Genomic DNA, 26,720 nt, shown 5'->3' on the forward strand with positions numbered 1-26,720 from the left:
TTCCTAGCAGGTGAAGTTTAGAGACCAAGCTGCACATCAACAGCTAGCTCACAGATGAGTGCACTCACATCTTTGGAAAGCACTGTGCCCAAGACAGAAACTTGTGCTAAAGCTGAAGATGTGGCAGCCATTCTATAGTCAGACTACAATCAATCCCTGCTGCAAACAGGGATGTTACAGGAACTTTGGCTATAATGGCTATGTGAGAGCCAGTGGCATGGACTGCTCCAGCCTCCACGCTGCCAGCAGTTCTCTTCTGCTACAGGAGAGAGACTGGGATCCAAGAATCAGCCACCAAAGACGCAGGCAGTTCACATCTGGCTGCTCCTGCCATCTTTCTCCTTCTCACACTTCTCCATATCATACTCCCTTACCCTAAAATGTTCTCACATCTGGGAGCAGGAACTTGGTACCAACCAAACACATGTTTCTGACTGTGGCTGCTCAGCTAGATTAAAATTGAATCTGAAGTGGAACTACACTTTTAAAGCACTCTCCTCTCCAGAGTCAGAATGAGACAGTGCTGCACACAGCAGTGTGGGTCTAGGTAAATCTCACTTTGTGGCATCATATTCCCCATGTCTTTCTGTGGGCCTAACTGTAATTTTGCAGTATGTGTTCAGTGCAACTGAAAGGCTCTCATTGACTTCTCGAGGTTTAGTTCAGATACTTAACATAAATTTCAAAATAGAACGATTAAGTAATGGCTGTAGGATTTATCAAGTAATTTGCTACATACCAAAATGAACAACTGAAGTGCTTAAAAGTATCAAAGCAACTTCTAGCTTTAAAACCCTATTTTATCTCTGAATTTAGCTACTTTAACCCAAGTTACTGAAAGCAAATAGATTTCTTTTCTTTATCTTCTCTTACTAACTTTTATCTTTCTCTACTGTATATCCCATGTAATATCTCTCTCTTCCTTGTAAGTTTAAAGAACTCAATTTTAAATGAACTTTGCGACACTTGAGTACCATAAGGTTCTTTCCGCGTGAGTTAGGTTAATGTACTTACATTTATACAACAGTATTAATTTTTTAAAAATACCTATCTGACATTTAAGCTATGTGCAATAGTTGGCAGCCTACTGATATAATAGAGAGACCAGATTTGCAGAAAATTGGTTCTTCCTGCAAATTTTCTAAGAAAAATCTCATACTGAGCATACTAAAATAACTCTGAACATCTTCTAAAAGCTTAGCTCTTATGAAGGAAGGACAAAGCAGACTGGAGTAACTAAAGAGCACAGAGAAAGCAAGTAATTTTGCTAAGACAGTGAGGAAATCACAAGCCTAGAAAGAGCATGCAGAAAACTGGCTGTGCTCTGTCACCACTACTGAACAATACTCCACTGTGAAGCTTTTTAAATACTTTTTAACATTTAGCCCTTTTTAAACATGTAGCTGTCCTGTAGATACTGATTTCCTCAGACCCAAGTATAATCATTCTTCTCAATATTTGGTCCATCTCTATTGTAAGCTCTTAAGTCAGCTACAAAATATTGCTAATATTTTTGAGTTAATAGTATGTTTAGAAGGTCATGTCAGGTTATTGCTGGGAGGATTAAAAGATTTTCTTTCCTCCAGAGCCCTTTGTTATAAGAAACCAAGGAAATTTAAAACAGGATTTATTCCTTCGAACCAGGACAAACCAACAGAGTACTGTGGCAAGAGCATAAAGCAAGAATACTCTGGGCCAGGAAATTTACAAAGAAAGTTTTCTATGAACTCAAACGTTAAGCTTAAGTTTTAAAACTCTTAATGGTTCTATATTAAGGGCAGCAAAAGGCAGCTAGTTTCACAGTAACTCACTTTTGTAAGTCCTCTTTCAAAAGATCTTGTTAGAGTATGTTGTAGCTTGTTGGCTGTCAGTAACACAAGCAGACATTTCTAGCATTTATATGCTACATTTTGCAGCTGTCAGACTTTACTATGGTCTTGCTGTCTGCTCTCAAGGTCATGAGCAAGAAAGACCAATAATGAGTATCAGCTATGACTTCAAAAAGGCCCAGTGAAGAAACACGAAAAACAGGCAGGGAAGGAGAAGAGAAAAAAGGAAATCCAGCAAAATTTGGTCTCAAATGTCAAAGCAAATCTTCCAACAGATATAATGAATTTTCTGAGCTGATCTTTCTTAGATACGAAGGAAATTCTCAAACCTTAGAGTCCTGCCTGTGTGAAGTTTTAAGTCAAATCTGCATCTTTAAATGTGTTATCAACATTGTGTTAGTCAGTTGTTAAGATGTGAACAAGGTGAATGCTATGCCACGTCAAGTGAATGTACGCTCTGACTTAGTTTAAAATTGGAACAAATTAGCCTTATGAAATGATTGTGGATGTACCATAATTCATTGTTCATAATGTAATTTATATGGAATACATCAAAACACAGTAAAACCAATGTCTATCAAGGTATAAGATATCATGGCACTTCCTGTCTTTATTGTTTCTTTACTGTTTCAGACATCTCTCACATACCCACAATTCAGACCCTGCTTTCTCCATACACCTGATCCTGAAAAACATTTTAGTTTGGTTTTCAAAGTCACTAAAGTGACTTTCATTTCTACATGTTGCATCAAACTGGCTTTTTGAGCAATACCTTTGGTCATATGCTCACGTTCCGCTGGAACTGGGCCTATAAATATACTGACCATTTACAAATAAATGTGTTATCCCATAGTGGATATGCTGAAAAAGAACTCATGCAACAACACTGACAGAAATATTTATATACATTTTAAAAAGGATTTAAGCGATAGGTGGCTTTCATTTACTACACAGTGTTACTAGCTTAGCTACTGCAACATCGTCAACAGATGTTTCTAAACATCTTCAATAGGATTACTCTAGAATTTACTCATCATAAATCAGCATACTGCAATGTCCATTCTGGTGGGCAGTCTATATATTGTGCATTCACCAGACCATCCATGTAACAGTACGTAGTTCATGCGAGGGCGACAGAGCTCACTTCTATTTGGAATGACAGCTTGATGCAGCATTTCAAGGCTTAGCCTAACTTGCCCCCAACTTGAGGTCAGGCAGCAACCATTCCCAGAAAACATGTTTGTTAGATGTGACTGAAAACAGTTTAGCACTTGCATTAAAGTAATAATTAAACATGAACAGTGTGCCTTGATGTTGTTTAAATGAATGACACATTCCATGCCCAGAGGAGTTTTCAGCTCAGTTTTGCGACAGGCAAAACATAATAATTGATCCAAGAAGAAATTAATGAAAAGAGTACCAAGAGGTTAAGTAGACCATCATGCTGTTTGAAATATATTTTATGGTGTTACTCATATAATATACCTTGTCAAAGAAGGTGGAGTTCAGTCTAGTCCAACACGCCTCCACTGAAACAGCTGGCACAAAATATCAGATGGGCTTGTTAGCAGCTTCCTCTTGAGAACTGTTATATAATCACAAGGGCTGTAAACAAGAAAGAAAAAGAAATGGAAAATAACTGGATGAAAAACTCAAGGAAAAAATTATTTATATGCACCTACCTCTGTGATTCTAATCTGGACAGAAATAGGAAACTTGAGTTTCACTTCAGCTATATAGATACTCTAATTTACAATAGCTCTTCACAGTATAATTTTTTTTTCACAGTTTATATGAGGTAGACATTTCCAGGAAACTCAGACCAATTGATATTGCTGACATCTCTACACAGAAGTTTCTCTTCTCCCTCTAAATCACAATGCTGAACAGAGAATCCTAATTCAACTGACTCTGGACCCACTCCACAAAAAAAAAAAAAAAAAAAAACCACTAGGGAGTAGATGAGCCCTTAGAGAAATCTAACCTGTGTTTGGGTGCCTAGGAGGAACTATCTTTCTTTTCTATAGGAGCTGGAGTCAGCTGTAAAGTTGGTGCACAAAAAGGTACATTAGGATGTCCAATTGGGAAACTAGAGTGCATTTTGTATTATGTGGTACTTACAATGTAGAGGGGAGAGGGAGATCTGCAGGGTGGGGCACTTACCCTTGTTTAGTGACCATGTCCCAGTGCCCTACTGAATGGATCCAACCAAAGTGTGGTGGCTGAGGCTCAGCAGATGCAAACCCATGGCAGATCCTATACTCCCATCATGCTGCAGAGCAGGGAGGCCACCCACCTCCAACTCCACCACCACAGAGACACCAAGAAGGAACACATGCTACTAGAAATACTGGCAGTTCTCAGAAACATGAGAGCTTTTCTCAAAAGTGTAAGGTGTGAAGGATACACAAAGGACCTGTGCCTGGATACAAGGACCAACCAAATTTCGACCCACTGAAACTCAAGGTAGGCATCTGCATATTTTCCATAGGAAAGATTCATCTCATTTCACTTTGGGATCTGGTAAAAAATGTCTGGAGCTGAGGTGGCACTCTTGCTTTCAAACACAATGGAGAGAAATAGGCCATTTCAGGGCACACTTCATCTGGTCCGTTTGGACATCTGTTTCCAGAGAAGACGCTCTGTTCTATAAAAGAGTGACCACTTATTCTGTAACAGCTATAAACTGAGTCTAAAAAACATATTCAGATACAGAACCCTGTACAGCTAGCAGAATCCCAACCTCAGATGGTTTCATTTCCAAGTGACATTTCTGAAGTGCCCACTTCAAGAACCGGCTCCTCAATCTTAATAGTGCTTACCAGTTCAGCACCTAAATAGTGGGGCTCCCCATTATGCATGGAGTTTAGGCATTTAATTTAGAAGTTAAAATAGTTTAAAGGCTACATTCAGCACCATAAAATGTAATTATTTTGCTTCTAGCTAGATGTGAAAAAGCACCTGGGCACTTGGAAGCTTTGCCTTGCACCTGGCCTGGAGCTAGGGGCCCGCACAACATGAGGGTCAACCATTTCTGATGGACAAGAAAAGATGGTTTGGCCAGACAGCTGATGAGGTTTACGGTACCCAAGCTTCCCCTCACCCTCCCTGCACTGATATTTGAGCTGTTAGTAAACCAGCTGCAGAGCCACTGGAGTTATTTAGCACTTTAAGGGTGGGGTAAACAGCTGGAGGTGATAACCACATTAGCTGTCTCAAGCTGCCAGCAACATATAAATCAAACAGAGGCCTCAGGCACACTGAAATGGGATGTGCAGACAGCAGCAGACTAAGAGAGGGCTTAAGCTAGCCAGTAGGAAACATGGAAACAAGTGCAGTATAAGATCATACACGCAGAGACATTTACAAATGTGTCTGGAGACTGTACACTGTCACTCAAGTGTCAGGACATTCATCGGTCTCCACTTTGGTTCCATGCCCTTCCTTCACCAAGAGATTTTAACCTACATTTTTCAGCAGAATGTCAGGCCACCAAGCTGCCACAGTTGTTTTCCATCATCTTGCCCACCTCCCATGCACATAACGATCTTATTTTCTTCCTTTGAAAATATATATATTCCAATTTCTAGATACCTATCAGTCTCAGCCTATAGTAACCTAGTTCTCCTTTCTCTGTGTTAAGTGTCCTAAAACACATTTACTAGAAATCATTCTTGTTCTTGCCCTCTGAATACAAAAAAAGGAAAATAAAGCAGGAGCATTCTTAGGGGGACGCCAAGAACAAAAACACCAACCCTAGCTAGTGTTTCTCCTGGGTAAAGGATTTTTGATTCTGCAAAAACAGGCAAAAGATCTGAGCACAAATCTTTTGTCAGAAAGGTAAGGTGCTTAATGAGTAGTTGATTCAATATCAGAAAACAGACTTTTTCTTCATAAAACTGTATGTAATATGAGAAGTACTCTGCACACACTTTTTGCTCTAACCACAAGTGGAACAGGAAAGGGGATGAGAACACTTTTCTCTGTTTTAAACTGTGGCCCACAGACCAAGAGCTTGATGTGGTCAGGACTCAGGCAGACAGCACAAACTCAAAAACAGACCAATGGGTCCCGTGACAATTTCACTAGCAGAAACTGGCCCAGAAAGTTTTAGCATAGGAGGAGAGAAGGTAGATGAGAAGGCAGAGGAATACCAGTGACACCTAGAGACATCCTTAAACACTAAAGAGGCATTTAAATATAATTCCTTCCATCCATCTAGCCCACTAGCCCTGGTGGTTCAATTGCCTGTGCAGAGAATTGTGCTATGTTGCCAGAAAGCCACATGTCTGTGGGAACAGGTGGAGACCTTCAGCCACCACCTTCTCTGCACTGAGTGCTTATTTTCTTGGAATGAAAGCATCAGCTGCAATGGGCAGAAAAGCAAAAGTATCGTGACCAATCGTGCATTCTTTTCATACAGTTGGAGAGCACTTTCCCTCTTCGTTATGCTCAGCACTGGCAGATAATGCAACTTCCCTGCAGAATCCCATGCGCTACGTATATGGGTTGAGTCCAATATTAACCTACAGAGCCATTCTAAGTAAAAACATGTTAAAGAGATGTGTGCTTTAAAATAGAGCTATAATCGTGTACTGTACTCAGTGTGCTTAAATTGTGCACGTAATATAGTTCAGTGCAATAACCACTTGGTACTCAGGTTTCTAACACAAAGAAAGATATAGAATGGAATTTCATTTCAGTCTGGAACTAATACTGGAGTACTGCCAGTCCCATGCGATCTGTAAAAATTCTTTGTGTCAAAATGATGTGTCCCGTTGTCTTGATGCCTCGATCAAGGTTTCTGAGTTATTCATTTCTCTGACATCTGCCTCATTAACAGACTTACACTGAACATATGTTAATCTAACCGCGCCTCAGGAATCTACTCCTTTGCGATTTTTCCACGGCACATATAGTAGTTAATGCTGTCCTTGTGCTTCTAGTGCTCTTCCATATAAATTTAAGTCATTAGAAAGAGTAGGGAAAATGTAAACATCATTGCAAACACTTGCCTTTTGCTTGCAACTACCTTATCATCACCTACAATCACCTTACCAAGTTACATTCACTACACACAACCCAGTGATGAACTGAATGCATTAAAGTAACATATAGCCTACTGTAAATCATTCTAAAGTTCTCAATCACTTAGGTTATCAGAAATTAAATTAGCAGCCCCTTGTTATATACTTAAGTTTCTGGGTTTTCATTCAGATTTTCCATCTGAACTAAACTGAGGTAATCAATTTCTGGTGTTATTCATGATTTTTTCATAAATATTATTTATTTTTCAGTTTCCTTACATTATTTTGCATGGGAGAATCAGAATGGCAGTATGCCAGTAGGTATGGAATAATGATAACATGCATAAGGGCTCTGTATTTTTATAAAGTCTCTCATAATCTTATGAAAAGCCACTGAAAAAGAATGGGAAAAACTGATCCACATTATAACATTGTAAACTTTCTTAAGATTATAAAGCAACCTCTGCACTCCTGGTGGAATATGGGCCCTCCTTCCTTCAGCTATAAGCTCTAGTTAGCAGATGGTGGGTGCTCTCGTTCAGAAAAGCAGCACAATGCACCTGACGAGAAGAATCTTAAGAAAGGATGTGCACAACAACGTATCTGCTTTCCCCTGGCTGGTACATCAGCCAATGGAGGATTTGATCCAGGAAGATAGGAATGCACGGTTAGAGACCTCCAGTTGTTAGAGACTGAACACATATGAAAGCTAAGATTTTTGAAGCCAAATTCCTATTAAAAACAATAGAAATTTGGGTGTACAAATCCCTTAGTCTCTGTCCAGCCAAAGCAATTCCTCTCCCCACAGCTTCTAGCTGCTACCCATTGGTTAGCACTGCTGGTGCAGTTTTTTAGAAGGATTTGTTGCACAAAGAGAGAGACTTATTAAAAACAGAAAAGAATGTCTTGTGCCTCTGTAGCCAGAATCACAGTTTAAAATCTGTAGGCCGGGTTTTCCTGAATGCTCAGAAGATACAAAACTGTTACAAACCCATATGAACCACTTAAGCCCAAGTATACGTCTGTTTTTCGTCTCCAGTGATTCACAAGAGGCATGTTTACTACTGTAACTGACACAGAAAGCTTCCAGAAGAGACAAATAAAGTCATGTTTTCATTAATATTTTTTTCTTTTTTAAACACATTACTCCATTGTTTATTGGTTCAGAGGCTATGATTCACTTAAGGATAACTTCATCTTATACAGGGCTATAAAAATGAAATATTTTCACCTTATTCCATGATTATTCTCTTTTGCTATAAATAGCTAGAGTTGACAGGCCAGCAGTCTTAAAATCCCTCTTTTGCTTTCCCAGTTCACTCTATTTCTAGCTTGACTAAAGCACAAGGTTGATAGTGACTGTCTTCTGAGCTAAAAAGGTGCAATTCTTGTCTCTGTCCAAGGTGAATTTTACCCAAGGCAGACCCACAGCTTAGAGCATGTTTGTGACCAGATCCTGAAGTATCTGTACAACCAGCTCTTCTATTAGTTTCTACTTAAGTAATGTGACTTCAGATAGATATTTGTGCACTTGCCAGGAATGAAGGAGGGGGGAAATAAAGCAGCCCTTTAAAAATTTTCTCGTAGCAGCTGAAGGACAAGTCAGCTGATGAGTATGTTTATTGCCATTAAATAATTTGGGAAATGTAGAGGGATCGTTTCAGTATTGGGAAACCTGGTTCTAAATAGATCAGACTATAGGTAAATTGCTGTGTTTCCTCTTTTTGGATTGTTTTTTTTTTTTTTTTTGTTTGGTTTGGTTTTTGGCAGGGTTTGTGTGTGTGTGTGTTTGTTTTTGTTTGGTTGGTTGATGATTATCAGGGCAAGATTTTTTTTTTTTTCTGTTAAAATTCCTTCAGAGATGAACAGAGACATCCATTGTCAACCCAGCTTCCTAGGGTGTTAGCTGCCTGCCTGCCCGCCAGGAGCCCAAATCCATGAGATAACAGACACAGTGCCAAGCTTCAGCTAGCAATTCAGCCATTGCCCAATGCTCTGCACAAGCACTAATAAAACAGCCAGGTGTGACTCAGACCAGACTGCACAGAAGTGACTTCTGGCTCCAGGGAAGGACTGAGGGAACCAGAGACACAAGTCGTGTTCTGGCCAACTTTCCTAATGGAGGTGAAAAATAAATCACAACAGACCAGTCCGAACATTCTCCTTAGTTCCACTTTATGGCCCACAGGTGAAGGGGGAACCAGAAGACAGGATATTGACTTCAGAAAGACTGACACAATGCTGCACAAGCCCAGTCCCCACTGCTTTCATCAGGAAGCCAGCAGAAGTTCCACAGAGGATATTACTATAGGATGGCTGGCTGAAAACTGTATTGTTATTAGTAACTCAGTGGAAAATATACATCAAGCTTGGTTTTGCAAGAGGCTACCCTAAAGCCCAGTTCTATTCTGGGCCTTCATTAACAAGTAAAAGGATGGAATATTAAGGTATGCTCAAATTTGCAAGACGTCCAGCTGCGAAGAGTGGAAAAACCTTCACAAAACAGGATTCAAAGAGTTTCTAATTATCACATTGGCTCTGAAAACAGCAAGATGTAATAGAAAGAAAAGTTCTGCACCTGGGCAGGAAAATCAAACACACAATTACAAAGCAGAGGAAAGCAAGTTAGCTGCAAAACTGCAGAAAAATCTTAGACACAACTTTGTACAAACTGAATTAGCAGTATGATTCTTGCAGATAAAAAATTATATGACATTTCATAAGAAGAAATCATTCTACACTTCTTGGTATTAGTGAATGCCTCAAATCAAAAATATTGTCCAATTTTAAACAATATGCTTCATGATTTATACAGACAATCTGAAGAGTGCAGAGAACAACAACAGAAAAAAAACAGGTTGGAATACATGATCTAGTAAGAAAAGCTAAAAGATTTGGGTTTGTTTAGTCTAGAAAAGAGACTGAGGGAAGACATAAGTCTTCAAATATGCAAGATGCTTTTATGAATATGACAGTGATCAACTGTTCTTCAGGTCTATCAAGGTTAGAAGAACTGCTTACCATGTGGCAAAAGAAGATTTGTTAGCTCTTAGAACAAAATAACTAACAAAAACAGCAGTACATTGGAACAGCTCACCGAGGCTGGCCTTGGAATCCTCACCACTGGAGTCTATCATGGAAAGGTTAGGAAAATCGCTGTCAGAAATAGTCCTTGGCTCTGCTGCAGAACAGAGATGGACTGGTCGCCTGAGCTGCCTCCCATGCCTACAGTTCTATGATTTACTAGGGAATAAGAAGCTTCTTGCACAAGCTACTCTATTTAGGGGTTTAAAAAGTCACACTGACTAATATACTGCATACAAAAATCTCTATCCTGATGCCAAATATTTCAAACTCTATTTAAAGCTTCACCATTGTAAAAACTGTTGTGTTCTAACAGGAAATTCAGGAAGTAGTACTCTGCAATATTATTGTAACAAGGGAGAAGCTGAGTAAAAAGACTTTTCAAAGTCTCACATGTGACCATAGGACAAAGTCAGAAAAGGCCAATGACATTTCTCCAACAGAAGATAAGAAAAGTCATATACAGTTGGGGTTCTCGCAGTCTGTGAAATGCCAATGCATAGCAGTGATGGAAAAATGGAAATTGATTCAACATACTGGTACAGCAGGTAATCTGGTATCCATCTTGAATTTAAACACTAACAAGCTAATGAAATTGGGAACCATAAAGTCACATGCATATCCAATGGCAAGCACATACATCTGATGGACACAGCCAACACTCAGTAAGAAACCCCTGAATTCTCACAGCATCATTTAGAAAAGTGAGTACTTATTGTCTGGATCAAACTATAATCAGGCCATTGCACAAGCACATAGAAAACAGCCACTGACTGTGAGCCCCACCAAGAAGCCATTAGAGCCCTTTGGACAAAGGGATTGCATCACACCATGAGCAACACAGATACTACAAAGTACTCAACTCCTGCCTCAGATTTTACATGCCACCGAGTAAACACAAATTAAAAAAAAAAAAAAAAAAAAAAGGGAAGGGAAGGGAAGGGAAGGGAAGGGAAGGGAAGGGAAGGGAAGGGAAGGGAAGGGAAGGGAAGGGAAGGGAAGGGAAGGGAAGGGAAGGGAAGGGAAGGGAAGGGAAGGGAAGGGAAGGGAAGGGAAGGGAAGGGAAGGGAAGGGAAGGGAAGGGAAGGGAAGGGAAGGGAAGGGAAGGGAAGGGAAGGGAAGGGAAGGGAAGGGAAGGGAAGGGAAGGGAAGGGAAGGGAAGGGAAGGGAAGGGAAGGGAAGGGAAGGGAAGGGAAGGGAAGGGAGGGGAAGGGAGGGGAAGGGAAGGGAGGGGAGGGGAAGGGAGGGGAAGGGAGGGGAAGGGAAGGGAGGGGAAGGGAGGGGAAGGGAGGGGAAGGGAGGGGAAGGGAGGGGAAGGGAAGGGACAGTACGTGAAAGTAGTGGGGATAATTAGAAGATATGCTAAACACAGCAGGAAATGCACTCTGAGGAAGTGGCATGGTGACTCCTTTCCATTTTGCTCAGAGGCAACCAATGAGAGTATGAAGCCTAGCAAAGTCCTGTGTAGAAACAGAATCACATAATTGTAGGGGTTGGAAGAGACCTCTAGAGATCACCCAGTCCAACTCTACTGCTAAAGCAGTTCACTACAGCAAGTTGCACAGGAAAGCACCCAAGCAGGGTTTGAACATCTCCAGAGGTAGAGAATCCACAGTCTCTCTGGGCAGCCTGTTCCAGTGCTCTGTCAACCTCACAGTAAAGAAGTTTTTTCTCATGTGCCTATGGAACTTCCTATGTTCCAGTTTGTGTTCATTACTCCTTGTCCTATGCTGGCACCACCAAAAAAAGCCTGGTCTCATCCATTTGACATCTACACATTAGATATTTGTAAGCACTGATAAGGTCCCTTCTCAGTCCAGAACTGCCCACAGTACTCCAGATTTGGCCTCATCAGGCCAGCGTAGAGGATACAACAACACGATACTATACTGTTAATGCTAGGAAAAAATCAAGTAGAGCTGGAATTCTTTAACGCTTGAGAGAAATTATCATCTCTACAGAAGAATCACTAGAACAGGCGTGCCGATCTGAAGTTTTGTAATTCAGAAAAGCACTTAAGCTGCTGAAGTCTCAAAGACTTCAAAGGCATCCAGGCAGTGTGTGAATGCTGTACTGGTCAAAAAGATTCTCCTGAGATATTTCTCCTCAGAAACATTTCACAAAAGAATGTGGAAGAATATGACCTACCTGCAAGGATAATTATTAAAAACAACATCCAAGGAACTGGAAGAAGCTCAGGTTTCTTGTTAAAATGCTTAAAGAAAGCTTCTGCAAAGAGTCTGTTTTAAAACATTTCTACATACACATTCTGTTCTTCAGAGAACCCATTCCTGCATTCCTTGCAAACCCAAAACACCCGCTGACATCATTAGGCAATGCGTTGGCATTAGAAGGAGGGGACTGAGCCAACAGAGGTCGTGGGTAGCCAAAACTGTGCTGGAGACAGTTCGTCCCAGTTCGGTCAAACTAACTTTTGAAATCCCAGCTGGTTTATAAACTGTGAGCCCCTAGGGTCCTACTGACCCCACTCCCCATTACTGCCAATGGCACTATGAGGAGCTGATTGACCCATGCTCGGCACAGATGGCCATGCTCCTTCCCTCAGCCCTAAAGCCAGAGTCCAGAAGTCTCTTCTCCTGTGCTTGGAGAAACAGCTTCCTGGCCCAGCCCTGCTCCCATGTTCCCTGGCCCTCCTCCCGGAACCAATTCATATGCAGTGGGCTACACATCCTGCTGGTGGAGAAGGGCTAAGAGGGACTGTCTTGAAAAGATTTAAAATCTTATTAATGAATACAATACGAACTTCAAAGTCCTACTGGGGAGCAGTATTTGTGTAATGGCAAGAAAGAAAAACAAATGTATCTTGAATCCTAACACAACTAAAGGCAGCAGAGGGAAACACCCAGGGAGCCAGGATTTCAATCAACAATTGATTTGAGTACCCATTCTTGTGGTAGATGGAAGGAATCTGCTCAAGAGAAACGTAAGAAAAGAAGCTACAGATGGAAGGAAAACAGAGATCACTAAGGCAAAGGGCAAGGGCTGAAGAAAAGCCAAAGTGAATTATAACAAAAGCAGCTAACACAAGCTTGAACTCATGTCAGTTAAAATGGAAAAATGAAAAAAAAAAAAAAAAAGAAAAAAACCTTTATTAGTATTAACTAAATAGACCTCCTGTGAAGAGTTGATGAACGCTTACAATTCTGTTATTTGTACTTTGCTTAAAGAGCCTTGTTTGCCCTTTTACAACCCGCATACATGACCATCATATAACACAACATATAGAAACCATGGGAAGCCATGATTTCACAGTAATATTGCTCTCAGCCTTGGGAAAAAAAGAAAGAAATAAAGGAAGAAAGGAAGAAAGGAAGAAAGGAAGAAAGGAAGAAAGGAAGAAAGGAAGAAAGGAAGAAAGGAAGAAAGGAAGAAAGGAAGAAAGGAAGAAAGGAAGAAAGGAAGAAAGGAAGAAAGGAAGAAAGGAAGAAAGGAAGAAAGGAAGAAAGGAAGAAAAAAACAATAAGCCTGTAGGAGAGAGAGCGAACCTAGCTCCTGAAGTTAAAGTCTCTTCCTCACATAATGAGGGCATTGCATTCACACAGCACAAAATCTTGAGAATTTAAATCATCTCTCTGGTCCTTGATCAGACCTTATGGTCTTTTACAGTTCTGGACAAAAAACAATTCCTTGATTTAAGAAGTCTCAGACAGATAAGTATGTCACTCCAAAAGTAATACCTCCTATTATTTCCAAGGAAAATACTACAACGAGCACAAAAACAGTTTGATACAACAAATTCTCTGTTACAAAATGCTATTTTTCAACATAGTCACCACCATTAGCTGTAGATTTTCACCAGTAATAAACAAGAATCTGCATGCCACACTCGTGAAAATCTGCATCAGAGAAGGTGACCCACTGCCACTCTACTGCTGTACCCACTGTCTCTACTGCTGAAACACGCCACCCATCACCTCACTGTGGTCACATCCACTGTTTGGTCTCCATCAATGTTCAGCAAGCATTGATGAATGTCAGTGGGTGCCATTTTTTCCACATGGAGGAATTCAGGAACACACCTTTGCTTCATGCACATTTCCATGTCAAACACCATTTTGTCAGACTGCCCATCTGTTGCACAGCAGCAAAATGTAATGGAATATTGGTGAAAATTCTCAACCTCTATTTCCATACCACTAACATCCATCTCTGACATTGTGGGCCAATATAATAAAGTAGGAGGCATTATTTTCAGTGCACCCCTCACATTTACTGCTGAAGGCTGCAGATGTGGACACCTCAGATGAACCCTGAGAAAAATGCAGAATCTCAAACTCAAAACTCCATTCAGAAAATTCTCTTCATACAGAATGGCAACTGCAAGGAAAATGAAGAAAGACTTCTATATCTTTTTTCTTTTTTTAATATATCTGAGCCAGCAGTCCAAGATTAGAATGCAGAGTGGGTTCCTATGGGCAGGGTACTGCACCAAACTTTAGACTGCAGCATATTTGTATGCTGTAAAGCCGGTAAATAGATCCATGATTTTTACTTTATTTTTCCAAGGGACAAAAGAGAGGAAGACAGGAGAATATCAGTATGACTAATACCTTTAAATTAGTCAGTTACTGGTCTGTTTTCTTACTGCAGAACCGCCACTGATGTCCAAGGACCAATTCTTGATAATATTTTTCATTTTCCCAGAAAGCACACTGGCAGAAACATCAGTCTTCCTATGAGTCTCCTCTTGATATTGGATGAAGTTCAGAGATTTAACTCTCTGGACTATGGACATCATCAAGTGGGAGAAATCCCATTTGGTAGCTTTCCTCCTATCTGACTGCTCTGCAATTTAGCATCTTCTGCTACTCATTCTCTCATCTACCTCCTTAAGAACATTAGTTTTCCTGCTTCAGTAGAGCCAGTGTACAGATATTCCAAAGAGAGGAGCCAAGAGCTGTAAACACTCTCCAAATTTCTCCATTGTACTGTTTGGCACATAAGGAAAACAATTTCTGACATTATGAATGTTTTTCATTATCATGAGAAGAAAAGATCTGAAACTACATTTCCCATCAGGCATAACAACTTAATTTTGATGGTTCTGAAGACAGTATCATTAGTTATCCATTATATTATTCTAGCACGTCATATTAATCATTAATACAAATAAATAAATAAATAAATTGAATCTCATAAAAACTAAATGTAAAATCTCTACCAAAAAAAAAAAAAAAAAAAAAAAAAACAGAAGTATAATCGTACTTCAGCAGCTTTGCTTTCTATAAATACATTTTATACTTGATTTCTCATTTCCATAAGAATTATTTTTTATTATTTTTTCTTTTCATTACAACTATGTATTCACTTGCAACTGAGGAATGTGAAATAGCTCTTCAAGCCTCCTTGAAGTCTACAACAAGTTGTGCAGCCAGACCAGATTGTCTCAAGCTTAGCTCCTAACCTTAGTTTTGGCTTTGGAAAAAAAAAATGTTTTCTTCAATCTTGTGATGAATTTCACAGAATTTCCAGGAACATGTAAGCCACATATCAAAACTTTGTAATTTAAAGTCCCATTTTGGGATCTGGAAGAGGTTGCAGTTAATATTCATTGCATTTATAATATTTTCTCATGCAGTAGAACCTGTGTTCAATGGCATCAGAATGTGGGCTTAGCTGAAGAGCACTCTTACATAAAATAAGGCAAAATGTTCATAAAGTGTTTCACGGGCACAGAAAAATGTTTTTTGAATGAAGAAATAAATGTAAATTTCTCAATTCCTTTTAACAGGAGATCAGATTCACTTTTTGCATCCAATCTCAACCAAATCTGAAGCAATTTCGCTAATGCCAATGGAATTAAATGGCAGTAGATACAGTTCTTGAAGTCTCACCCCTTTTTAAACCAGTGGCAAAACTCCCAGTGCCTTCAGATCCCATATGTGTACCTAACTCATGGGCACAGCACTGCTCTCCGTTGGCCTACTAACCTTTGTGACTTAACACATGCTACGCTTCCTGTTTGTAGTCTCTGAGGTAAGCCCTCTGTGCTGTTGAAGGTTCCTGGCCTAAGGTATCGTGTTCTTTGTTTACTGTCTGGCTGCATAGATGTCTGGCACAGATTTCAAAGTACAGTAGCTCAAAAATATGCTCAGTGCATATATGCATAAACCAAACCCTGTAGTGGATTGCATCACACATTCTGCATCCGAAACTAGAACACATACTTAATACTCTCTGTATTACTCATGGCTTGCATCAAGCAGGTAATAAAACGCAACTGTATCAGTAGCATGAATAGTAGTGTAACGTCATTGGATAAAGTGGATTCATTCCAGGCTGACATCAAGAAAACGAGTTCAGGATATTTTTCTTTAAGTGTGTAAGAAAGAAACATACGGCATACTCTGCAAGAACAGTACAGTTCAGCTAATCCAGTTTCTTTCTGTGCCAGTATTCACAGCACATACAAGAAATTCTATACTATACATTTTCTGTATTTTCTGAATTTTCTTTCCTCCAATTTTGCAAGGCTTGGCACAGTCAAGTATTTCAAACAAATTCAATATCATATTAAAAACATCAACTTAGTCTCAGTAAAACAAGTGTCTCAGTGCAACGGAAAATCTATTCTGTGTGCTTGCAGGGAGGTCACTTACTGCATTTGCTGGACTGGATTGCACTGACCTTACTGAAATTAGGCATCTAAGCAATATTTATGTGACATAACTGAATTATAGACAATCACAGTGAAACTTCCCAAGTAAAGCAACATTTCATGAAGGTGAAACATTGAGTTAGATTCTTGCACCACATACATAGATCATCTTGAGTGACATCACACAGCACATCCAGGACAACCAGCAGAACAGGTCCAGCCAGCATGAGTTCACAAAAAGCAGGTCCTGCTTGACCAGTGTGATTTCTTTTTACAATCAAGTGACCCACCTGGTGGATGAGGAAAAGGCTGCTGACATAGTCTAGCTAGACTTCAGCAAATCCTTTGATACTGTCTCCCACAGTATTCTCCTGGAGAAGCCGGCAACCCGTGGCTCGGACAGGTACACTCTTTTCTGGGTGAAGAACTGGCTGGAGGGCTGGGCCCAGAGAGTGGTGGTGAATGGAGTTCAATCCAGCCAGTAACCAGTCACAAGTGGGGTTCCCCATGGGTCAGTACTGGGGCCAGTCCTGTTTAATATCTTTATTGATGACCTGGACAAGGGGACAGAGTGATTCTCAGTAAGTTTGCAGATGACACCAAGATGGGAGGAAGTGTCAATCTGCCTGGGGGTAGAAATGCCCTTTAGAGGGATCTGAATAGGCTGGAATGAGGCCAATGGAGCGAAGTTCAGCAAGACCAAGTGCTGGCCCTGCACAATCCCAGGCAACACTACAGGTTTGGGGCAGAGTGACTGGGGAAGATTGTGTAGAAGAAATGGATGTGGAGATGTTGGTCAATGCTCAGCTAAACATGAGCCAGCAGTGTGCACAGGTAGCCAACAATGCCAATGGAATTCTGATTTGTATATGAAATAGCGTTGCCAGCAAGGAGCAGGGAGGTGATCGTCCCCCTGTACTCACCTTGAGTGCTGTGTTCAGTTTTTGTACCCTCACAAGAAAGACATCAAGGCCCGGGGGAAGGTCCAGAGAAGGCAACAAAGCTGATGAGGGGTCTGGAGTACAAGTCTTATGAGAGTGGCTGAGGAAACTGGGATTGTTTAGTCTGGAGCAGAGGAGGCTCAAAGGAGACCTTATTGCTCTATACAACTACCTGAAAGGAGGTTGTGGCAAGATGGGTAATTGCCTCTTCTCCCATGCAACAGGACTACAGGGAATGGCCTCAAGTTTCACCAAGGATATTAGGAAGAATGTCTTCTCCAAAAAAGTGGTCAGGTGCCAGAAAGGGCTGTCCAGGGAGGTGATTGAGTCACCATCCCGGGAGGTGTTCAGGAAACATTTAGATGTTGTACTGAGAGACATAGTTTAGCGAGGAAATATTTGCACTAGGTGAACAGTTGGACTAGATGATCTTGGAGGTCTTTTCCAATCCTGACGATTATATAATTCTACAGTTTGCCTCCTGCTGCAGCTTATTGCTAGTTTTGAACTCCAGGCTACCATTACTACCAGTGCTAATCATATAGCAAAACAGTCTTGTCACTGTGATAAAAAATATTCTCTCACTGTACCATGTGGTCACTCTGTCACATCCAGGTCCTGGGCAGAAAGCATACATAATGGAGTGAAACACACCAAGCCTGCCCAGCAGACAATCACTATTTCTTCTCCATTTCTTCTCCTGCACCCCATAAGGTAGCCCTCTCACTGCTTTTGCCAGATGAAGCCACAACATAAGGGCAGTACCACCAAACGGAGTCACAGGGAATCCCAAGTCATGATATCCCTTTGGTCAGAGGTTTCCCTGTTCAAGGTCTGTTTCTCAGGGCTTGAATTTCCATGTCATGGATGTTGGCAATTTAGGCACAGTGAGAAGGAATTTCTGTCTTGTTTGTTCCAGGCTAAACAGAACAAACTGAAAGAAACATCAAGGTCTTGGAAGGGATAAGAAATTATTCCTTTACTCTGGAAAGGAGGTGCAGCTCTAACAAGAAAAATCTGATCAACAACAGAGCTCAAATCTGACTTTTATCCACTTCAAGTGAAAATCAACACCATTATACATTGTAAACAGCTCAAAAATCTCATCCAAGTCAACAAATCAACATTCTTGCTCTTGAAGCATTACCTTATAATAGGTTATTAATAATACCATTCAAGGACAACTAAAAATCTGACGGAACTTTTGACAGTCTGCACTGAAAATTGACAAAACAGTATGTGTACATGAATGCATACACAAGCATGGATTTCTGCAGGTAAGAAGGTTAACATCCAAACACTGTTTCCCATATTCTTTGATCAGCTGACTGTAGAGAAGATTTCTAAAGCTTGCAGTCCCGTTCTAGCTCCAGAAATACAGCCAGCTTGCCCTTGCAGTTTGGCAAGAATCAGCAAAATTGTGTTAACAGTTTCTTTCAAGAATACAAGTTTGTAACTGCCAAATGACAGTAATGACCCTGATGTATTTCTCCCCTTAGGGCCTTTTTGTTTAGAATCCAGCTGCCATCCAAGCAGAAAAAAAATCACTCTTTGCCACAAACTCTCCCATCACCCTGGGCTTTCTCCACTGCCACCAGCACTGCAGCTTATGAGAGGCAAGGAGCTGCTTGCAAGCTGAAAATGTGATACTCCCACCTGGGATTAGACACAACAGAGTGTGTATTAAGGACAAGCAGAGCCGGCTGAAATCCAAAGAGTCTTTCCACAGGATTTTGGTCAGGTCCTGAGTCCCTTTTTATGCATTCACTCATTTTTTCCCTTGTTTATTTAAAGAACCATTTCTCTGAAATCCAGGCAGAAATACGCTAATATTTTTTGTATTATCTCAGGGCAATGGTTTAATCATAAATTAAATTGAGAAGTGCCACAGTCTGAAGCCAAAAGAAAGAGGCTAACTATGACATACCACCTGTGCTCTGCTTCTCTGGCTCAGTGCTGACCTTGGTTGACAGGAACATGTGCCTGAAAATGGCTCCCAAGTGGAAACTCATCACAGCATGAACAATTGCAGCAGGATGATAAACACCCACATTGCACAAGAAAGCCATCAAACTCTCACAGCAGCCAGGACTCCAACTGCATCTGGAAAGAAATATACATGTACCAGAAGAACACACGTGTATATATATGAACATGTATACTGGTGTTTACACACACTCTCTTACTATGCTTTGTGCCTACAGCATCATTTTTCAATTTGTAATAAAACATAGCATGAAAACATCCTTCTGCTCCCTTATGGTAAGAGACAACTAACATTATCAGGTTTCCTACATGCAAACACAGCAGAAGGTTACGATTTCTTGTAGCGACTTAATCCTACCAATTTACCCATCACATGCATTTTTCCCTAAACAAGACAACAGATGAATTAGTAGCTTGGATTTCCTTTTAATACTCTATGATTACATGCTCCCACAAGATCATGAAAGCTGTGAAAAAGCCATAAAAAGCTGGTCTAACTGCATTTCCTCTTAACTAACAAAACAATGGATTTTAAATGTTACATGGATGGTTTTCTTTCACATGTGGTCTTACGCAAGATTCCTGCTGTGGAAGTCAAAGGTTGGCAGTCATCTTCAAAGACAAACAAAACAGCCAAAACAGTGTTTATGGGCTCAAATCTCTTCACAGGCACAGGTATTGGCACAAGAGGAACACAATGCATTCATGTGGAAATCACTTCAACCATGGAAGATCAGATGCATTCTCCCAGAGCAAGGTGTTCTGCAGAAGTGTTTGAAACAGAGGAATGACCTAGCCTGCCAAAGAAGACCAAAAACAATTCTTACTTTCTTCTGTCATCTTCCTTCTGAAAGTGTTTGCTATCTTGGCCACCTCCAGACATCCGCAGACCAAGATCTGTGAAGTTCAAGTCACTGGAGCAGTAAAAGAAATAGAAGGTGTTCTGTTTCTCAGCATGAGAAGTATACTTGAAGCAACACAAGCAAGATAGCAAGAAAACTTTTTTCTGTGCCTGCACGTCAATCACAGGAGATATGTATCATCAGTGTACAAAGGTGACAAGGAAAGAAGCTGCTGCTGTGGTGACACATACGGAGATGCAGACTTTCAGGATAGATGCATTTGCAAATCTGCCTGTAAAAATGTCTGATAAAACTCAGTTTTGAAGGCCAAATCTGACACCTCTCAGACAGTTTTCACACCACAAACACCAGCTCTGCCTAATATGTGTGAAACTCTAGGTGTGGCTGGAAGATGTGGATCAGCTCATGCAGCAGATCCTGCAAGGTATTGACCCACTACAGTTCCTTTGCAAACAATATAAAGATGCATCCGTAGAATCATAAAGCTTGGAAAAGACCACTAAGATCATCTAGTCCGGCTGTGAACCGTGTGTTCCCACCATGCCCACTCACCACCACATCCTTCAGCACCATATCTCCACATTTCTTGAACACCTGCAGGGATGGTAATTCTGCCACCTCCCTTTCCTGAGTCTTTCTGCTCTTGCCTACATGTGTACACTGCAGCATTTAATCACGTAAACAAGGGAAGAAACAGTGGTGAGGATGCATAGTTTTGTTTTTTGTTTCAAAGACTCTGCCTGTAGACTTGCCAAAGCCAGATGCTGTAACACTGCATAGTGTTACTCCACAAGATGGGCCAGAATCTTCCAGACACTGGGTGTGGTGGGTGCAAGGCCGCATCATTAGCTGTTTGAAGCTGCGTGGGTAGTTTCCATTGTGGTCTAGCAGCCATGCAGGATGCACCCAAAGAAGCTGGGTAAGCTGCATACAGGAATTAGCCCACATTAAATTCCACACTTTCACAGCTAAATTGCTACCCACACCCCAGCCAGCTAGCTGAAAGCAAGGTAGGCTCATCTTTTGCTGGATAAGGAGGTGGGTTATGGCTCCCATGAAATAAAAGTAAGTTTAGAGTGGAATCAGGAGACAGATCTGTCCTGCTGAGTATCTCAGAGAGGGAAAACACCAAGCTTCCATGGCTTCGGTCACTAAGTTTCAAGTCCTGGAAATGTCAGCCTTAAAATGAATAACTACCCACTAAGAGAGCATGGAAATCCCAATAATTTTCATCAGTTCCAGACTTTCCAATCACCTACCAGCAAATACCAACCAAGAGCTTGGAAGTCCTTGGAAGACAGACTTCCAGGCAGTCCTAAGAGCAAGGCTGCCAAAAAAAAAAAAAAAAGAACATCCCATTTATACCAATAAATGAATATGAAGCTAATAGTCAGTTACCTGTCAAATGCCATTTTCACTGAGAAGCTACAGGAACCAGGGAACACAGAAATACAAAGTTTTTTGTTTCCAGAATGAAATTTTCTCAGAATTTCTAGTTGGCAGGAATTTTTTTTTTCTTCCCCAGATCAGTTTGGGACAGAAGCCTATAACAAATGAACCAACTATTTTCTTCAGCCATGTTAAATGAGTAGACGGACGTTGGAAGGGAGAAAAGAAGAGATTAATACTGTTAACCAACGTAAACCTTGAGACCTTTATATTATCAGACTTGTTTTCATGTAATCAGATATGCTGACACCAGAAAAAAACAACCACAATTTCTTACCTAAACCTTTATATGAGCTCAGATCAAATTACCGAGGAAAAATATATTACAAGTCAGCCAAACCAGCATCCTCTGCCATTAACTAGCTCATTTTGGTTACAAATGAAATGAAGGTTCCTTGCCTTCCACGTGCCTCAGCCTGAAAGTTATCACATTTCAACTGTGTACCTCATTAATATGCATCAGTTTAAGTACATATCTATCTAAAAAAATGGGCAATAATTGACTTCCAGCATCATCAGTTTGCTATCTAACACTACACCATTAGGAGCACAACACAAGGCCAAGGGTCACAATTCTCTTACACAACAAACAGGAGCAACAGCTGTTACTTTGCTAGTTACTAATTAACTGAACTAATTAACTAATAATAAATGAATCACTAGGACTATTTACCCAGCTGTTTCAGACTAAGCTTATGCCTGAGTCATATGAGAAATCCCTCCCAGCCACTAAATGTGTTACAGATCACTTTATCTGAGTTTATCACTGCTTTTTAATCTAAGGATATGCTGCTGTTCTCAGTTTACAGATCGAAAAGTGAACCATATTAACTAGTTTTGAGTTATACAGGAAATCTGTGGCAACAAAGCCTTGACTACAACAGACCTTATATTCCTTTTGCATGTCTGCCTCCTCAGCAAGCAGTTTGTCCCACCTGTCAGGTGTATTAACTTACGACCATCAAAAATAAGATTTCTCCTATTTCTGTCAACCAGAGCTTTGCAACTAATTTTAACAGAAGCAGTAACAAGCCTGATATCCTAAGAAATTTAAAGAAACCACACGTCTTCCTTTACAGTTCAAGTAGAGCAGTAAGTTAATAAGTAGCAAATTAGAGAAACTATGTAAGTTTGTATACATGTACTTATGAAAAAATACATATTTGCTCCACATACAAAACAACAAACTTTAGTGTTCTGTAGTCATGAAACAGCCTACAGACCCATGAAATATCTAAGTTCTGCCTCATTTTCTTTCTCAAATTCTCCATTAATTTATCTCTTAATCTATAGTATTTCAAGCCTGCCACTGATTTCAAACTGCTGCCATCTAGAAGGAACAAATACCCTATACCTACAGAAATTATTATTTTAGCCTAAAATAGAGATCAGAAGAAAAAGATCTCAACAATGAGGTCAATATACAAGAGCACTAGCTGTCCCTCCTAGATGACTGTCAAATTTGAGAATTAAATACCCCATGATTTGCCACGATTAAAGGCATGCTTATTTCCCAGCATTTGCTGCTATTCTGGCAAGCCATGAGACAGCAAACTCTAAATCCATAATGTGACTGGTGGAAATGTTGTTTTTAAAGATTTAAAATGTTTTAGCAACAAATATTAAGTCACTCAGAGATTGGAATATGTATGGGATCAAATATTCACCACATCTCATCGGTCTTTTTATACAGTGAAAACCAGCGTGGTTACTCTGGCATAAAACCAGTGTAATGGAATGGAGACTCATGCCTGTGGTCACTAACGTGACCTAGTTGTATATACAAAAGGATATGGGAAAAAAGTATTAAGGGTGTCAAAGCCCAAACTTTCCAGTATGACATTGGTTTTGATAATCACTTGGTAGCATTTGTAGGACTTGATCTACGAGTCCCATTTTTTACTCATCATTGGGACCACAGAATTTATGTCCAAATCAATAGCAAAAAATGTTGCACAATCTTGTCACCAAGATGTGCAAGTGTCTACAACAGGCCAAAGTGTGTGGTACACAGTGGTCACATGCCACCCAAAGTTACAGATGGAAGTAGATTCCAGCAAAAATTCTGACAAAATCCCCACTGTGCTGTCTCCACTTCAATTCTCTCTCAGACAGTTTCTCACTGAGTCCAAAACTATCTTTCGAGTTTTGCCCTTGGTTTATGTTATAATAATTATGCACAGTAAATGTCAGAGAAGATTCATGAAGGCCATGAGAAGATAGGCCAAGCAGTACAGAAGATATTTCTGTGCTAGACAAAGCTATGAGACACAACTCTTGAAGGGCTGTAGTCTGGAGAAAAAATGGCTTGGCAAATAGAAATGAAGGCCATAAAGCCACAGCATACACTGAGAAAATTCATTTAAGTCAACCAAACATGAGAAGATCCATCCATATTGCCATTTGCTCTTTTGGATTTGTTTTTCTCAGCTCAGAATAAGATCTGCCTTTGAACTCTTTCTGCCAAACTCTTGACAAGTTTCATTTTGGAAACTGACAACAACGAGGAAGCTTTTAACTGTTTTTATATTAATCTACTTCAAACTCATTTTTATCTAGCTAGAGGCAGGGTTTAATCAAATACAGGTTCTTCTCTGAAGCAGGCCTCAGCTCAACTTAACCACAGTTTACAGTGTGGCCTACATTACTAAATTCCGATGGCATTTAACTTTTCAAGGTCTTCCTTTAGAGTGGTAACACTGAGCTTTACATGATATACAGACAAGGGTTTAAGAACTGCCAAATGGTTACTCCTGAAGGGATTCACTGAAGGACTCCACCATCACTAATGAAAAACTGCAGGATGCACTTAGCAATGTCAGATGTTAGAATTTCTCACTATCCATCACACACATGCACACACACACACACACACAAAACCCTTTCATGCTTACTGGGAAGCTCCTGGAAGAGACCAATTTTGCATTCCCTGCAAACCCCCAAATTCCCCTGAATTTCTCTGGCAGTTTGGAGTTGCACAAGCATAATTCCCTCTCCAAGTAGCATCTTCTGCCAGAGCCACAAAAAGCATGACTCTCCTGCAACTGTTAGCCAGAAGATTTAGCCTTTTTGAGCTCAAATTCTCAAGCTATCCTCTAGCTCTGGTAGTTCCAGGTTCAATTCCTGGTAATGATTAGGACAAGAGTTACTTCATGAAGAATGCAGAATCTATCTCCAAGTACTTAAAAATTCTTAAAACAGCAGAATATCTTTACTGTGATTGCAACAGGCATAAATATATAGCTACATAGTATCTCAAGAATGATGAGAAGAAAAAAAAAGCATTGAGAACTGATTTGTAACAGGAGATGGAGATTAATAATAAATGGTTACATAACACAAAATAGCACATCATATTAGGACTCATTAATTGCAATCAAAAACAGATGTCATTGTGTCTATAACAACCCTGTAAAATTTCTACTTGTCTATTAACTCTGGGATTTTTACATATATACTCAATACATATGTTAAAACTTTTCATTTTCATTTCAAATAACAGTCATGGAGATTTTATTTCAGAGCTTATAAGGCTTAGTAAGAATTTTCTGAAATTGTCTAGGATAGAATACATGAGAAGTGGAAGCAGCTGACTCGAAGGTTTACCTAGTATTACCAGTATATGTACTTACAGCTTGTGTTTAGAAGAAGAAAAAAAAAAAAAAAAAAAAAACACATTCCATGGGAGAACAACACCCTTTCAAGGAACTAAACAAAAACACAAGAAAAATCACCCAGGATTAAATATATCTTAAAAGCAGGAATATAAACTGCAATAACTACCTCCTCAAAGTGCATTCAAAAATGGATTAAGAGCCTCATATCACGTAGGTTCAAGCATCTCCCCCTTCATTCCTGGACTGATGAACTTCTGCAGACAGATTATTAACAGATCTCAACATGTAAACAGGTTACAAACTTAGTTGTCGAGAGCATTAAAAGTCTATACATTTTTTAAATCAAGCTTAAAATGATAATCTGAACTAATAGAATGAGTTGACTTCTGCCTGCATACAGAAGAAAGTGCAAGCTGTTGCAGAAAAAAATAAGATTTACTAATGATATACAAATTTTAAGAGAGACAAGTGTGAACAAACAAAAGCTGTTTCATCAAATTCCGTAATAGGAATATGCAAAAGAAATGCCAACATGCATTACATTAATAAGATGCAGTTACTGGCAGGTTGTTAACCCTTTCAAAATCAGTGATGCTGAAAATCATGAGACTGGATTTCCTCATTTTGCTGCACGGTACATTCTGTTTGATCTGTGATGGGAAAATCCCCTTTGCTTGACTCAACTTCAAAGGTTATTGTGGTGCAAAATTCCCCACAGATACAGCTATGTGACCACATGGTCTAAGCAACAGTGCAGTAACGCACATACATACCACTCTTCCTCCTAGAGTGTCTTTTGCAATGTATGCCGTTTGCATGCCAAAAACTCTTTCACCAATAGACTGTTTATTGGGAAATTAGGTAAGCTGGCCAGCCACGTGAATCAACTGAAGGTAAAATACTGATAACAGATAACTAGAAAAACAGATGAGCAGAGTTTTATAACAAGCCCTCAGAGAAAACTTGACAGAGGAAAGAACAGGAAAAAAAAAATCAAAATACTTCCTATGAAGTAGATAAATTTGATTCAATTAGTGTATATGCATTATATGCTTACACATCACCACAAAAACCACAGGATCCATCAAGAAATAGTATCTATTGCAATCCGCTTGTATAGCACTGCTGAGAAGATTAACAAGTAAAGGTTTTGCCTGAGACCCCTTCCAGAGTCATCAGGCAATTGTGACATGTTCCCTGCCAGAGCCGAGATCATTAGAGTTAGATGACAGCTAGGCAGGGCTGTGTGGAGCCTAGCAAGGCCTACACAGGGCAGTGCGATGTCTACAGCCTTTTGCAGACCTA

The 26,720-nt window shown here is 40.1% G+C and overlaps 1 long non-coding RNA gene across 3 annotated transcripts in view; it reads right to left on the reverse strand.

Annotated features, from left to right (window-relative positions):
* LOC149917917 (uncharacterized) overlaps window positions 1-26,720 on the reverse strand; it is a 76,658-nt gene that overhangs the window by 42,511 nt on the left and 7,427 nt on the right. For all 3 annotated transcript variants that reach the window (XR_016467055.1, XR_016467054.1, XR_016467053.1), the window contains exon 2: window positions 3,315-3,434. This is a non-coding gene — a long non-coding RNA (uncharacterized LOC149917917). The remainder of the gene's footprint in view (window positions 1-3,314; window positions 3,435-26,720) is intronic.

This window comes from Phasianus colchicus, chromosome 5, assembly GCF_987193195.1.
Source record: "Phasianus colchicus chromosome 5, bPhaCol1.hap1.1, whole genome shotgun sequence".
NCBI lineage: Eukaryota > Metazoa > Chordata > Aves > Galliformes > Phasianidae > Phasianus > Phasianus colchicus.